This window comes from Capsella rubella, unplaced genomic scaffold (assembly GCF_000375325.1).
Source record: "Capsella rubella cultivar Monte Gargano unplaced genomic scaffold, Caprub1_0 scaffold_5, whole genome shotgun sequence".
Lineage (NCBI taxonomy): Eukaryota > Viridiplantae > Streptophyta > Magnoliopsida > Brassicales > Brassicaceae > Capsella > Capsella rubella.
This window is the reverse complement of record NW_006238919.1, coordinates 4,763,769-4,768,794: the sequence shown is the minus strand read 5'-3', so window position 1 is coordinate 4,768,794 and position 5,026 is coordinate 4,763,769.

Below are 5,026 nucleotides of genomic sequence, written 5' to 3'. Positions count from 1 at the left end.
AAGGACTTTTCAAAAATTGCAAGACCCCTTACAAGACTGCTATGCAAGGAGGTCGAGTTTGTTGTTGATGAGAGCTGTCTGGAAGCTTTCAACAAGATCAAGGAAGCGTTAGTCTCAGCACCAATAGTCCAAGCTCCAGACTGGGATCATCCTTTTGAGATAATGTGTGATGCCTCAGATTATGCAGTAGGGGCTGTGTTGGGACAGCGAATAGAGAAGAAACTGCATGTCATCTACTATGCGAGCAGAACCCTTGATGAGACACAAGGGAGGTATGCAACAACAGAGAAAGAGCTTTTGGCTGTAGTCTTTGCGTTTGAGAAATTCAGAAGTTACTTGGTAGGATCAAAAATTGTAGTCTACACAGACCATGCTGCGTTTAGGCATATATACTCCAAGAAGGATACCAAGCCGAGACTGCTGAGATGGATACTTATACTCCAGGAGTTTGATATGGAGATTGTTGATAAGAAGGGGATAGAGAACGGCGTTGCTGATCACCTGTCCAGAATGAGAATGGAAGATCCAATCCCTATTGATGACTCTATGCCTGAAGAACATCTTATGGTTGTTGAGATATGCAAGAAGATGCATCAAACAGGAATGGCTATGAAGGAGCTTCAATGTCTAGCAGTCAATTCAGAGAGTATGCCCTAGTATGCGGATGTGGTGAACTACAAGGTCTGTGGAGAGATTCCTGCAGACATGGATCCTTATAGGAAAAAGAAGTTTTTCAGAGATGTCAATCACTACTTCTGGGATGAACCTTACTTGTACAAGAGAGGTTCAGATGGGCTTTTTAGGAGATGCATAGCAGAAGGAGAAGTGCAGGGAGTGCTTGAGCACTGTCATGGATCCGCATATGGAGGACACTGCGCTACATTCAAGACAGTTCAGAAGGTTCTACAAGCAGGCCTTTGGTTGCCAACGTTGTTCAAGGATACAAACAGTTTCATCACCAAGTGTGACGCTTGCCAGAGGATGGGTAACATCAACAGAAGGAATGAGATGCCTCAGAACCCGATTTTGGAAGTAGAAATTTTTGATGTTTGGGGAATTGATTTCATGGGACCGTTCAACCCTCAATCAAATGGCAACGTCTACATTCTGGTTGCAGTCGATTATGTTTCAAAATGGGTTGAAGCCATTGCAAGTCCCACCAATGATCACAAGGTTGTTCTGAAACTGTTGAAGAGCATTATCTTTACCAGGTATGCAGTACCAAGAGCAGTGATCAGTGATGGTGGTACACACTTCATCAACAAAGTTTTTGAAAGCATGTTGAAGAAGTATGGTGTGAAGCATAAGGTGTCTACAGCCTACCATCCCCAGACATATGGACAAGTTGAGGTCTCCAACAAGCAGATAAAAGGAATCTTGTCAAGAGTTGTTGGGGTTTCGAAAAAAGATTGGTCTACCAAGTTGGATGATACTCTATGGGCGTACAGAACAGCTTTCAAGACACCAATATGAAGGACGCCTTTTCAGTTGGTGTATGGTAAAGCATGTCATCTCCCTGTGGAGATTGAGTATAAGGCGCTTTGGGCTATCAAGCTTCTGAATTTGGACATTGATGCAGCCCATGCTAAGAGAGTTCTTGACATCCATGAACTTGAGGAAATCAGACTTGATGCTTTTGAAAGTTCAAAAATCTACAAGGAGAGAACCAAAGCTTTCCATGACAAGAGGATTGTTGTTAAGGAGCTTAAGGCTGGAGATCACGTCTTGCTGTTCAATTCCAGACTTAAGCTGTTTCCTGGAAAGCTCAAATCTAGATGGTCTGGACCGTTTAAAATCAAGGGTGTTTTGCCATTTGGTGCAATCACTCTCCTTAACAAGGATGGCAGCGAGTTCACTGTTAACGGTCAACGTGTCAAGCGTTACATAGCTGATTAAGAGACACCAGAGGGGTCCTCCATGCCTCTCTATGAGTCTCCCAGAGCCTAAAAAGCATAAAAGTCAAGCTTAGTGACTTTAAACAAGCTCATTTGGGAGTAAGTACCAAAGGTATCCCTGTACATATCGCTTAGGATTTTTTGTGTTTTTGATTTTTGTTTTTGGTTTTCTAGTTATTAGGAATTCAGACAGATGGAGTGATGCAATGAATATCAGAGGAGATATGCAGACAAAGTGAAAAACATGGAGTGGGAGAAAATTATTTGGTTGGGTTGCAGTATAGTGGAGTAAAAAAAAAAAAAAAAAAAAAATGAAACACTCTACCAAACCTCTTATCCTCTCCCACTACACACAAAAATCTTATCTCTCTCACTCGACATTTCTCTCCATCACTCGTTTTTCTCTCTCATTCCATCTTCTCGCTCGACACACCGTTACTCGACCAACACCACTCGAGCTGTCTCTCGTCTCACTCACCCGTCGCGGATACTCGACCGGAGCAGCCCACTCGACCGCACTCCAACTGTGTGGCTATCTACTCGATTGGCTCACAACCGTCTGCTCCCATCCCACCGGCCAAGCGAGCTCCTCGTCACTCGAGCTGCGCACCACCTCCTCACTTGACCGTCGTCACTTCTTTCACTTGGCGCGTGTTGCTCACTCGACCGGAGTCCATCACGGGCTACTCGACAAGCAGACCAAGGCTCACTCGATCCATCTTCTCCCACTCGGCTAAGCTCACCCGACGTACTTCACTCCACTCCCACGCGATTCACTCGGCAACCTCACTCGAGCTGACCAAGCTTCACACGTCTCAACCCACTCGACGCGCTTGAATTTCCCCACCACACACTCGATTGACTCCATCCACTCGACCAAATTCACCAAGGTTCACCCGACTGCATAGTGTGACCGTGACAAATTTAAAGTGTTATTTCCCTTGGCATTTCTCTATATACATTGGCTATTTTATCTTGATATTTGGCACACTAACGAGCTAATTTTTAGCTTTGAGTTTCAACTGTTTCAGTTTCACAATGTCAAGAGATTTGTTGCATGAAATGCGTGAGAAGTATGGTTGTAAACCAATAGAGCGTGCATCTCCTCAGTCTATGTCCAAGGTCTATATGGAGAAGAAGAAAGCTACATATGAGAGAGCGTCTGGTGTTGGTACTTCTCAGGCAAGAAGCAGAGATAAGTCTTCGGGTAAGAAACCAATGGAGCTGCAGGATGATGACAGTGATTATGAGCTTGAAGAGCATCCACCTGTCCCAGCTCGCAAGTCAATGCAGAAGAAGAAGATAGAGAAGTGGTTAGCCCCGGGAGAGTATTACAAGCTGTTTCAGCAGCATGAGTTTCAGGGCACGAGGTACCCTTGCCAGCAGACGATGGATGAGCTGGCTATCTCGAGTGATGTCGAGTATATGTTCGAGCATTGTCATCTCAGCACACTCATGACTAGTCCGCGAAATGCATACCGAGAGGAGACAATTCAGTTCCTCTGTACGCTTGCCATACATCTTTATGAGGATGATCCGGAAATAGAGTCGGATGGAGGATTGGGATACATCACCTTCACCATCCATGATCATGAGTATCTGCTGACCATCAGAGAGCTGGAAGGTTTGTTTGGATTCCCTAATGGAACAGGGACTGGGCAAAGGATTGATAGAGATGAATTGTTGGCTCTTTGGGAAACGATTGGGAATGAGAAGAAGTTTGCTTCAGCTAGGACCAAGAGCAACCACATCAGAATTCCTGTTATCCGCTACTTCCATCGGTCAATTGCAAACGTGTTCTTCGCGAGGGAGACAACAGGGACACTGATCAACGGGGAGCTGGAGATGATTGATCTTGCACTCAAAGATCTCCTGTTAACAGCATTAGATGGGACACTACTGCGAGGTGATACGACTGATACATCCCCCTCGTTCACTCTGTTGCACCAGCTACTCAGTTACAGAACTTGGGTAGTGAAGCTGAGCAGCTGCAGAACTCAGGGAGTTATGTGTATGGGAGGGTTGGTGACAGTCATCTTAGAAGCTTGTAGCGTCCCGCTGAGTTCCGAGCCTATTGCCCCGAGATTCATCGACATTCAGAATTTGAGGCAAGCTCAATGGTTGCATTGGGAGAAACGCAACGGGTTATATATGTACTACTTCACTCACCCTGCGCATGGTGACGTGCAATTTTTGCTTCCTTGTATTGCTTTCACTAGGATACTTGAAGGAACCAACATTGAGTTTACTCCCCTTGCAGAGGCTCTCTACACAACAGATGGTGAGGAAGCGATGGAGGTATCTGAGAAAGAGGATGATGAGATGGAAGAAGATTCAGATGAGTACAGACCAGAGAGGTACCACTTCAAGGACTACACAGCGCCTAGACAAGGCAAGAGTTTGGTGGAAGCTAACAAGCGTATCAGTACGCTTCAGAAGTGGAACATGCTGCAAGACAAGGCAATAAAATCTATGAAGTCGAAGATGAAGAGCTTCATGAGTAAGTTTAGTTGCGCCTCCGCCACCACAGCTTTTGCAGACATTACTCCGCAGGATGCTAGACCAGTGCAGCGTCGTTTGTCCACGAATGATGTCCCAGCAAGCTACAGAACTCCTTCTCCATCACGTCATTCCGCTTATGAGTATAGAGAGCATAATGTTTCTTCTTCTCCTCTGAGACAGTCCTCCCCTGAGATTAAGGCTAGCAAAAAGAAGGAGAAACGGAAAAAGAAGAAGGCAGCGAGACGGAAGGCAAAAGCCAGTTCATCACACTTGTCAGAGGAGCATCATGTTGAGGATCTGACCATAGATCAAGCTGAGGATCACATTGAGTACCTGACTGTTGATCCAGGTGCGTATCATTTCCAAGACCTCACTGCGGATCCTGTCGAGCAGAACGTTGAGCAACCAGCAGAGGCTCCTCCTGTCCCGCCTGCACCAGGTGCTTATACAAGCGAGTCCATGACTCAATACCTGGATTGCTATTTTCAGTAAGGTACCACTCCAAACCTTCATCTGTATATACCATTGCATTTTCATACTTTTGTTTGTTTGATTCTCACACCAACTCTCAAATTTTTATTACACAAGAGACTGTGTAATTTAAGTTTGGGGGAGGGTTTGGGATGACA